The 12,080-nt window shown below is 45.2% G+C and overlaps 1 protein-coding gene across 2 annotated transcripts in view; it reads left to right on the top strand.

Moving 5' to 3' along the window:
* Positions 1-12,080, top strand: part of LOC138539841 (interferon-induced protein 44-like) — a 354,668-nt gene that overhangs the window by 79,560 nt on the left and 263,028 nt on the right. The window contains exon 2 of one of the 2 annotated variants that reach the window (XM_069641639.1): positions 1,696-1,761. The exons of the other annotated variant lie outside the window; for it this stretch is intronic. The gene's annotated coding sequence lies outside the window, so the exon portion shown is untranslated. The remainder of the gene's footprint in view (positions 1-1,695; positions 1,762-12,080) is intronic. 2 annotated transcript variants of the gene reach the window in all.

Here is a 12,080-nt window from a genome sequence, read left to right as displayed (position 1 = left end):
ACATTTACATCTTTTACCATGACTCACCAAGTTATTTGGAAGTACTTCAAGTTATCGATGGGCTAATGGACACAATGTTTTGGGTAACAAGATAACAGCAATACAATGGTGCATTAAAATTAAAAGATTTCATCACGAATTGGGCGGTATACCTTAAATGCAGCAGTAATGCTATTACCGCCGCATTTAAGTTGGGTGCTCAATGGGCTGTGTTACCTCCAGCTTTTTGCTGGAGGTGAAAATCCCATTTAGCGCCCCGTTTTCGGTGCTATTAGCGCCTGACTGGGTGGCGCTAATGCAATAAAGTTGGGTGGCATTACAGCTGGGATACCGCCCAACTGGTGATGAGGCCCTTGTAAGTAAGTCTTTAAAAATAATGTATGTAAACACACTACATAACATTGCACTTCAATACATGGTTTGTTGAGCAGCGAAAACACTTTAATCTATCTTTAAGCTATCATGACACTTTGTCACTTTTGGTACTATTAAAATAAAACAAACTTCTAAATAATTATCATTAAAACAAGATGTCAATCATAACTCTAAAGCTCTAAAAAGCTGTAAAATCTTTGCTGTTCACTCTATCTCCTTTCGCTCACCCCCCCTGAGGTGGAGTAACAGTCAATGAGTGTGATCAACTTTTTTTTTTAACCATGCATCTATTACTGTTCTCCTATGCAAAATGCTTCATATACTCTGAATTATCCTGAAAGTTATATGCTATGTTATGGTTCCTCGCTAAGTGTAACTGGTTCAGCGCCTTGATGCCCATGGGATTAGCACGCTATACAAATGGAAAAATAAATAAATAAATAAACAACCATTTCACAGAACCCTTAGCTGTTGAATCAGTTTCAGCTACCACCTCCATATCTTACTGGTTTTAATTTGGAATAAAGTCTTTTGGTTCTTTGTAGTATCCTTGGCGAGGGGAAACAATTTCAAGTAAGTTGTTTGCTAGCAGCCAGGTATAATGAGTCACTTGGCACCTCAGTTCTAATTATATACACACAGCACACCATTTTTTACTCGTCAAGAGTCAGTTATCACTAGCTAATGGGTAGTTGCAAGTGCACATTTTGCACCCTGCCCTAAGCACTGTAAAATATTATTTGATTGAACGTGGTGTGCACAATTAATTCATTTGAGGTCAAAATTATACTTTGCTTGAAAATTGCAAGTAATTAATGGTAAACAGAAATGAGGCCAATAGTATCTAAAACCTAGTAGCTGGTGAACGTTACAACTCAAGTAATGATTGTTCAAAAGGCACATACCTCCAAATGGAGTGTCTGCGTGTGCGAGTGTCCTTATTTCTTGAAATTCTCCACAGTTAAGAGACTCCATCAATTTCATATCGGGATTCATCTATGGGCACCGAAAATTCTATGAGAAAGAATTATAGAGGTATGATCATTGGCTTACCGTGGACTTGTTCCATTACATTGACACACTCCACTGTTTTTGGATCCGTCAACTTATCATTTTCATTGAACAATTCCCACAGAATTGAAGACCTAACACGGGTATTTGTCTTTGTCCCCAGACGTGATAGTCCTTACGAACTATGTTATGGTACTCACCGAATCTTCTAATGAGGTGACATTTGTGTATAAAAATCATCAACTACTCACGAGATAATTTACCTTTAGAAGTATCAAACTTCTGAGTTGTTTTTATTTTACATTATAGATTAGAATTGAAGCTAGAAAACTGATGAATTTCATGAATTTAATGAAAATTTCGCTCCTGATGAAGGTATATTTTTCCCAAAACGCGTCAAGCTCTTTTTAATTTTTGACTGTTTATAACTATTTGTGTTATATGTATTTCTCTTATGTACAATATGCATATTCAATTTTGTTACATTTGGAACTAATTGTAGTCATCAACTTGATACTAATATACTACCTTGATTTAATTGACTGAAAAACAATCCTAATAATCGTAATAAGATTTGACTGACTATTGTGTCAGTACATATGGTGTGCTGACGACTTCTTGTGTATATACTGGCGACTTCTTGTGGCAGTCTCATTCTCTCCCAGGCACCTGTGAATTAGTATAGAATAGTCTTCACCCAGATCTAATCTAATTTACCATAAAGAGGTGTGCGCTCCAGTTATTCTTTTATACCGTCTGTACAGTAAACATTCAGCACAGTCCTGGGCCAGGAGCTGGATGCCCTTCTGTGCCATGTCAACCAACACATCGCACTGCCCGCCACCCAGGCCCAGGTCAATGACATGAAGGCACGCTTTTATGCCACTGCACAACTGCCCAATGTGATAGCAGCCATCGACTGCACCCATGTAATGTTGGTGGTGCCCCAGGCCCATGAGGTCATAAACAGGTACCGGAAGCACTACCAGTCCATGAACATGCAGGTGGCCTGTGGCCCTGACCTCATCATAACCCACTGCTGTTCCTGCTATCCCAGGATCCACCCACTACTCCATGGTCCTACGCAACAGCACACTGCCAGGATACATGGAGAGCCACAGAGGACAACGGACCTGAATAATGGGAGAGTGCAAACCCTGCCACATATGCACGTCGATGCACAAGATAAAAAGAGGGGATAGCCACAGGAAGCATTGCATGTCAAGAGGAGGCACTGGCAGCACCCGTGCACCCCCTGCACCATCGATGGTGGGCATCCAAGGTTGCATGTACACGTTTCACCCGTCTGGACACACAAATTGTGATGGACACACACCACTGCCATCACAATGACACATCAGAACACATGTACCACAATGCATCTTGAATGTGGCACAGCACAGATCCACACATCAACACGCAACAGCATGTCCACCCATGCCACAGCCGTCTGCCCATGTGCAGTCAACCGGGACATGCCACAGACTACCCGCAACCAAGTCACCGGGTGCATGTACAGGACAAGTAATGCATGGCATAATATGCAAAGGATGCACACCCATCACACATACACATTGCATGGGCTGGATGAACACAAGAATGCTCACGGCTAACAATTGCCAGATACACAGACCCATGCATGAGACAAATGACTGATGTCCATATTCCACCCCCCCCTTGCAGGTGACTGTGGATATCCACAGCTGGCGTGGCTGAGGACCCTATTGCGTGACCCACTACACTACATGAGGTCGCCTACAAACATGCCCACAGCCGGACCTGCATATGCATAGAGCACACCTTTGGACTCCTGAAGGCACGATTCCGTTGCCTAGACTGCACTGGAAGGACCCTGATGTATGCCCCTGACAAAGTAGTGAAAATAGTCTTGGTGTGTGCTATGCTCCAGAGAATTTCTCTGAGGAGGAATGTGCTCCTACCCCCTGACACTGACAGGCCAAACCCAGAGAAAGATGGAGATGATGACCATGTGGCAGGAGCTAGGCCAGACGCCCACATGGATGAAATGTGGAAAGGGAGAGTGGCCCAACAGGTGCTAATAGACAATTACTTTTAGTACGTTGACCTGACCCAGTACACAACCAGCACAGTGTGAATAAAGAGCACAAGAACACAATTATGAATGTCCTTGCATGTTATTTGGCCAACACATTTGTATGTAACTTTTTCAAACTCCATCCTCCCTCCGCCCACCCACCACTGTGTCCATAACATGGCCACTCATGCCAACATAAGTCATGCCATTCTTGATGCCTGTGCCCTCTTCTCCCGACCCCCAGCATACGGGCAGTGTGAGCACAGCAGGCGCAGGGACCTCCGCTTAGGTGTGCTTTGTGAGGATTCCTCCATGGGGCTGGTGGAGGCGGATGCAACAGAAGCTGCCACCTGCAGCTGATGGCGTTGTAAGGCATTGCTCTCCCTCATCTGCTCGCACATTTTGCGCACCCTCTGTCCAAACCCAGTCAGTGATGCTGTGCAGGCTTCCACAACTCTCCTGCTCCGCGCATTATCACGGGCCATCCTCCTCGTGGCCGCTTTGATGGCGTCACTAATGGCCTGCACGTGCTGGCTGTGGGCAGTGGCAATGCTCTCCATTTGGTACTGCTGTTCCTCCATCGCATTTATCTGCTCCATGACAGTGCCCAGGGCGGCTGTTGGAAGGGATGGAGGATGGGGGGTGTCTCCTGGTGGGCCTGACGACTGGGGAGCCATAGGAGTGGTGTTAGTGTCTGGTTCCAGGGTGTGTGCGTGCCGCCAGCTTACTGGGACCTGTGGGCTTGGGCTGTGCGCCATTTACTGGACTGGGCTCTGAGGTGGGTTGGGTGGTGGAAGGAGTCGACTGCGGGTTGGTGTCGGGGGCGCTGCCGCATGTTGGCCATCACTGCTGCTGCTGCTGCTCACCCCTTGTTCCTCCTGGGTGATGGTTGTCGGTGCTGTGTCCTCCCTGGCAACCTGGACTGCCACAGTGGTGTCCTCACTGGCAACATGTGTGCTCCTGGCAGACTGGGCCTGTGGTGTGGCCATGCCCGTGCTGCCTTTTTGACTGCTCATAGATTGGCATGGGCAGTGCCGACGTGGGGTTTGGAGAGTGTGAACAAGGCATTGTGGATTGTCGGCTAAGTGGCATTGCGTTCGGGTCATTGACATGACGCGCAGGACGTTGGTACGCGCCATATTAGCGTGACATGCGAAAGACTAGTGTAGTGTTAACAGAGCATCATTAACTATCAGCTGAATGGCTACGCGATCACTACACTCGCGACCCAAACACAAGGCACGCACGACGGCGAAGATACGCAAGTGTACAACGTATAAGAGTCAGGTGACTCTGCGAACAATACAGCAACAGCAATGGAAGCACGGACGGACTACTCTGGAGGATACCTAGACAACAGTAAGACTACTTAAGAGGCTAGACGACTCGCAGCTTTTTCGAAATGGCTTGTGCTCCTGTGACTGGGATTCGGGCACTATTTAACTAGCAATTTTCATCACTTTACAGAGATTGGGAAACTCTGAGTTGTGCATGAAATTAAACGAAGCGCACAATATTTAGTTTCCAGCGTAGGACCAACCCGGCTACGCGTTTGTAGACCCAAACAGAGCAGGGCACATCAAGGAATTGTCCTGCACAGAATAGTGACATGAAAGTAAGCTGTATTCTCTTACTTTAACCATAGGACTATAAGCATGAACTAACCGAAAATAGAAATAGGGGTTTGTTCACAACAAGGGTTTCCCCCACTAACCATGTCCTCAACAACCTATATTTTTTCAACACACAGGCAATGATTATCATCTTTAGTTCACCGACGGCTAACGCACCTCCATGGAACTATTAAACCGGGGCTGTCCAGTATGCAATGGAACACGAACCGAAAACATCCATGCTGAACCAGACAACACCATTTTTGATCGTTTGACCTTGCGTAGTGAAACGCCTTAGGATTGGTAAGCAGCTTAATTCACTTAATAAACATATAGGCTGAATTTGCATAAGAGCGGACTGTCCAAAATAAGTATATTGCTCCCTTATGTCCCCCACAGTTCTAACAGCCAGTTCCTTCTGGCTAGATGCTTTGACCTGAACCGCATAGGATAGATGACTGTGCAACAAAGGAGACTTCAAGTTAGAGAGTTTCCGGACCATAAGTAATTGCCTTTTTCTAAGTAAGTGGCTAACTTTACATGAAGCTGTATTCTTGCACGCAAAGAGTTTCAGTCTGGCCATGTCATGTGTCTCATTTCCCGTTATCAGCACTGTGGGTTGAACAATTTCGGGCTTTCAGTCCACCCTTTGAGAGGGTGGACTAAGATACAAAACTTCACTGCTATTGTTATTTTTTGATCACTGTAGTGGTGTATGTGCCAGTTAGGGTATACACATCGCAATTTATGACCAGTACTTGTAGACAAGGTCAAAGTAATCTTTATTCAATTCTACTTATAGAGAATGAATAACCAGGGCATCCTTTATTTATACCCTGATCTGTTCCCCCTTTTCAGATATGGAGTCCGTTTTGCTGTTGGGCACCAAATGAATCATGGACCACTCATAGGACTTGTGAAGTTTGGACATCCTATTCTCAATAATTTTGGGCAAAAGCTTATGTATATGTAAAATGGCTCTTTTTCCAAATCTATTTAGGTTACAATTGAGTTGGTAGATGGCAGACTACCCCTGATGAATTTCTGTTTAATCTATTTACACACACGATCAGAAAGAAACATGTTGGAAATGTGATGAGAGTATGAGAATGTCTGAATTGAGATTGGAATGAATGTAGTGTGACAATAAGTTTACTCTGGTGGTATTTACACAACACTACCACAGAGTGACCCAATTTCCGGATCACGTTTGGTTTACACACAACCTGGTATCATTTATTATTATTATTATTTTTTCTTGTCTTCTTGGTTTACCTCCTAATCCATAGGGGTACACACTAATTGTATTTGCACTTTCTACGGTCCTTTGGACACTGATGGTTTTTAATGCTTGTTGACTTAGTGAACAAACTTTTAGCTTTGTTAAACAAAAAGATTAATAAATGATATATATATATATATATTTGTAAATATGTCTGGAATCTGCTTTGGAATGGTTGATTAATGCTCTAGGCATCGGGACCCATATGAATAAGGGAACAGATAAGCCCCTTAGCACTGTTGTGTTTTTTGTTTAAGGCTTCGCCTATACCATTGAGGATGTGCTAAAAAGAGGGCTCATAATCCTCTCACATCCCAAAAGGTTTTTTGTGGGGTGCGTCTTGCGCCTAGTTGACATTTGGCATTCCCTCCACAGGGTGGTAGTGCAGGTGGTGGCACGGGAGGGTGTGTGTGAAGATGGCCCCACTGCGTCCTCATCCCCTGATGCCTCTGGTGAAGTGTGTGTGCCTCTAGGGGACATAGGGAATGGCGTTAGGACACATTCCCTCACGTGTTTTGACATACATGATGGCAATAACATGATGAGGGGTGTGCCATGGGGCAGTTGCACTGATACACAGGCCAGGCCTGCTTGCGTTTGGCTGTGGATTGTCGACGATGGGGACACGTGCTGGAGGGCTGGGCACTTGGGGGATTGCAATAGGCCATGGTGGCATGGCAGGGGTACATTGGTGGCCTAACTGTTGCTTTATCTGCATGCATCAGATCACCACTGCCAACTTCACTGTTACGCATGATGATTGAGGGGGAAGTCTGGTACTTGTCACTACCAGGTCCCTATGGGGCACTGCTGTGCCCCCGCCATTGCTGTTTGGTGCTTGAATGTGTCCCTTGGCTGCCCACCCCACTGTTCTGGCTCACAGGGTGGCCTTGGTGCACTGGCACATGGGTGCTGCCGTAGGTGCCTGTAGTGGCTTCCACACACTGCCCCCTGTCCAGCTTATGGGTAGTTCCACTGGGGGATGCTGTTCTGGGCTGTTGTAGTTACATGCAAACAGGTGGGGATGGGGTCGACTCACCTTCTGCCTCCTGGCTGCTGTGATAAACCTGAAGGTGTCTCACTTGCTAGTCCCTGGGGTTCTGTCATCCAGGTGGCCAGGACACAGCCATCGCTATAGGATCCAGTTCCTGGGGGTGGACCAGTGCGGGAGGATCACCTGGAGGAGGGGTCCTCGGAGAGGAGCTTTTCCCCATCCTACCTCATAGGATACTGAAAAGTTCTACCCCCCTCTTTTCTAACACAAACACTTTCCTACACTGAGACAGACATCGGACCGACACCAGGGCCGTTTACCTGACATGTTTCAACGCAAGGGTCAGGCAGAGTCAGGCAATTAACCATAAATATTCACACCTGACTGCCCTTTCCCTTCCCCACAGGGATAAAAGGCAGAGCACAAAAGGACACTTCGAGCAAGGCCAAACACACGAGGAAGCAGCAATTCTGGACCGGCAGTTCAAACGGAGGAGGAAGGCGGAGAGCCCTGGAGGGATGACGAGGAGGGAGTTAACCTTGCCCTTTTCACCTCAAAACTGCAAAGCCTCCGAAAGGGGAAAGTCCAGCTGGCGTGTGGTGTGACAGGTGTTAACGGCACATGGGGCCCTCCCGCGCTGATAGTCAAAGTGTGGAGAAGTGCTTGCCACCAGTGGGGAGAAGCGCTTGCCACTGTGGTGCCGTCCTTGATTTCCAAGACAAGAAACTCTAACAGTTCAGCACAGCCGGTGAGTCGGAGAAGACAGATGGTGAAACCGAACTGTGCTGGGCCCAAGGTTGCAGGCGGCAACCCTTTTGAGCAACGAACTTGTGTATTTGAACTTTAAAGGCACCCTATCGAAAGGTTCAGAAGCAGAGTGGTCAGGCGTTGTGGGGGCTCTCATTAGAAGGACTCTGACCGAAGCCTGTTTGGGGTTGTGTTGTTGGTTGAAACTACGAAGACCAAGAGGCCTTAGGAGAGGCTAGTGTAAAGTATCGAAGTGGTCCTACAAGGGTCGAGCAAAACCCCTCGTACACCCGAATGTCTTTGACACATGAGAGAAAACTGATTGACCTGTGACAGTGGCAAATGTAAACCTGATGCCTACAAATCAGGGTAACAAGGGACACACCTGAAAACCAGGGATTAATAGAACTTGTGAAGCCTGACTGGGGGCTTTAAAGGAAGCCTGGCTGTGGGCTTTAAGGGAAGCCTGAATGGGGGCTTTAAGGGAAGCCTGAATGGGGGCTTTAAGGGAAGCCTGGTTGGGGGCTTTTAGGAAAGCCTGACTGGGGTTTAAGACCCGAGCATAAAGAAAGAGAAGAAGTAGTGAAGAGACATTGTGACGACAAATGTGAACCCGGCTGAGGGATGTCTACAATGCTGGCAAATGTAAACCCGACTGAAGGATGCTTGTGAATTGAGAGTAACTAGTGACATAGCCGAGAACATTGTGACGACAAGTGTGAACCCGGCTAAGGGATGGCCACAATGGATAGTTGGTGAAAAGAACATTAAGATCGCTAAGTGATACATTTTGAGTGAAAGGCCGTAATGAACCCAATTGAGGGAGGCTAATGTTGCAATAAGGATCAGAGCCCGGCTGAGGGACCCAACGTCTAAAGATTGCCAAAAGAACTTTTGTTTGTTTATTGTTTTGGTGCAGCTGGCCTTCTAAGGCAAGAGACTTTTGCAGGAAAGAGACTTGGCGCCTGAAGGTCCTGGCATCGTTGAAAGGAACTGTAATCTTGTATTGGCGAGGCCCAAGAGTGTGCTGTGCTCAAAGGTCCTGCCTTGTCCCGTGCTGAAAAGATTGGGAAGGGAGACCCAGCCATACCACCCTCACTTATCATTTGGTGAACAGGGCCTGGCAATAGTTTTTTTAGTATAGGCCCTTTTTCTTTGACAAGACGCCACTAGGACTGATTATTATTTGATGGTCGTAGCTTGCTGCCATCTTAGATTTAGGTTTAGATTAGGCATTTTTCTCACCCATTATACAGTTTAATAAACACCCTTGAACTGTGATCACTTGTGTCTGTCTTTACTGTTGCCACCATGAGTTCCTTACACTGCCAGCACCTGCCTCGGCTCCTGCAACTCCCTCGATCCCCTCCATGTCAATGACTATACTGCACTTCTCCTCCCAGGGCGTCAGGTGAAGTTGCAGAGGTGAGCCTTCCCCGGTGGTCAGGCTGTACTGTCTGTGCTGGGCCAGGATTCCACGGACCCGCATACGCAGGTCATTCCAACTTTTGCAGCAGTCTTCTCTGTCCCGGGGGATGCGTCCGACTGCCTGCACCATCTGGCTTACCGCCAGCCATATCTGGGAGGATGTGTTCCTCTGTCTACCACCATGTAGCTCTGCATGGTGGGCCACAACCTCATCCACCAAGACAATAAGCTCTGCCTCAGTGAACTTCGATTTGCACAAGTGATCTTGGGCTGCCTTGCACCTTGCCCTCTTCTGAGACACACCTTACCCTCTCCTGAGACATTTTGGATGCTCTAGGGGTGTGGATGGCTACCAGGGGCTCTGATTTTGGATGGATTGTTATTTCCAAAATGGCTGCCGCAGTGCTTCCCATTCCGGCGATGACGCATTTCACGCCGGCAGTAATATTGTGTGCTAATACTGCACGCTAATTGTGCCGGCAGTGGTAGCGCTATTGGTGCTGGATTTTTGGGCAGTAGCCCACTTTCTGGTGCTGTTTCTGGCGAGCGGAATTAGTGCTACCACCGGGGCCGTGGGCACGTGCACACATACTTATGATACAGCACTATTTGCGCTGCGAGTCCCGGCGGTAACGCTAATTCCGCTCTGCAGTAATAGCGCCTTCTTACCGCCCAACTCTTGGTGAGGCCATATTGAAAGAAAAATTTTACTTGAATGTTCTTTTATGTGTTTGGGACCATGTGAAAGAGGACATGATAAATCGTGTAACTTGAATTATTGTTTTGTATATGAAATTCTATTCAGAATGTTTATTACAAATCACATGGGAGATCAAGTTATATCTGTTGATAGAACAACATATTGTCAGATTACTATCATATGTAAAAACTGCAATTTCATTTTTTTCTGTTACAGGCGACAGAATAGACCTATTGTGCATTTTTAAGCTGTAAACTTAATAAACCCAAAATGTATACATCATGAAGAAACAGCCATGTGTTAAGCTCTTTCTAATGAAAGTCAGACCCCATCACCCATCACGTTGATCAATGTTTAGAGCATTATTGTCCCATCTGTTTTTACAGGTAAACCCTGTTTTCAAACTTTACATATAATATTAAATGTGAGCTTTATGTTGGCAATTCCGGTTAGAACATGGTCTTGTTACTTTTGAGCTTATATGACTACCCTGAAATTTGATTGATGGATACCTGGTTGATCATTACGAGCAACTTAAAATAGATGCCTACAAAGGCCCTTAACACCTGACCTTATAAAGCATTATGGTTTCACAAAGAAGCATGCCTATTCCATTAAGCTGCCTATTAAAACGATCCTTTGTCCAACAGTATGTCTTTTTCAAAATATATGGTTTCTGTTGATAACGGAGCAAGCCACATCCATGCCATTCAGCTAAAATATATAGCACAAAGTCAACTTAGTATACAAAGTATAATTTCTGAATCGTTTTTCTGATAAGAAAACCAAATACAGAACTGTATTTAGCAGAAAAACAGGGTCATATACAAATGATATATTCAAAAGTGTACTATGCATTATTTGCATATTTTAATAATACCATCATGCATGAGGTGGCAGAAATGTATATTATACTTATAGATTCTGAACATTGTTATACATCGGAATATGTTATTTTCACCAAAATTACATGATCATTTAGCAAATTATTTGAAAAATGTCTATTCCAGTTCAATATTGGTTTCTCGCTTATAAGGTTAGGGCTACTTCACAGCTTACACTTCCCCTTACAATACAATGAGCCACTAGAAGCAAGGAGGAGGGCCCTGGAGGGTCTGGAAAATGGAAGGTCACGTATCACCAGTTCTATCCAACCTAAAAAGATGCATCAAATGATGCTATTATGGTGGTGCTTGCTGGGTATTTAAGCTCAAACACATAGGAGGAAGAGAGAAAACAGAAATGCAAGAGAGAAGCAGATTAGATGTTTAGATTCTCTTGAAAAGGGCTTAATCCAGACTGGAATGGATGCAGAGGGCTTTCCCATTGCAGGACCAGATTTCTTGAGCGGGATTTTGGAGCAGGTATACTGACTGAAGAGAGAACCTACCTGGCAGAGCAGCCTGAGGCCATTCAGTGTTCCTACCTAGTTTAGTTATTTGTAAGTCAGACAGAAAGTGAGTAGCTGAGTACAAGATTATATAGCCATTTTTCCTGAGAGTTAATTAAATCCGAGATAGCATTTAAAAGTATTTTGGGAGCCCTGATTGAAAGCTATATCACTGGAAAATAGAATATGATGCAATGTGTCTGAGCTTTATAATTTATAATTAAAATATAAACCCTAGGTAAAATTGTCCTAATTCTCTTACTGAAAGTTGTGATCGCTGTAAGATTTAAACATCTCAAAGTGAAATATGGAATAACAAGTTCTTTGATTGGTAATTACAAGAGTAAATTAAATGAAATCTATTACTTAATGAACACATGCAACTGGCGTACTGTGAGGGTGCACCGGATTCTGTGTAAATTGTGAGGGTTCGGTTCCACTGTCCCAGCCTTACAAAAGCAACAGAAATCCTAAAACGCCAAAG

This window comes from Ambystoma mexicanum, chromosome 1q (assembly GCF_040938575.1).
Source record: "Ambystoma mexicanum isolate Mex_15411 chromosome 1q, UKY_AmexF1_1, whole genome shotgun sequence".
NCBI classification, from domain to species: Eukaryota; Metazoa; Chordata; class Amphibia; order Caudata; family Ambystomatidae; genus Ambystoma; species Ambystoma mexicanum.
This window is presented reverse-complemented; position numbering and strand designations above follow the sequence as displayed.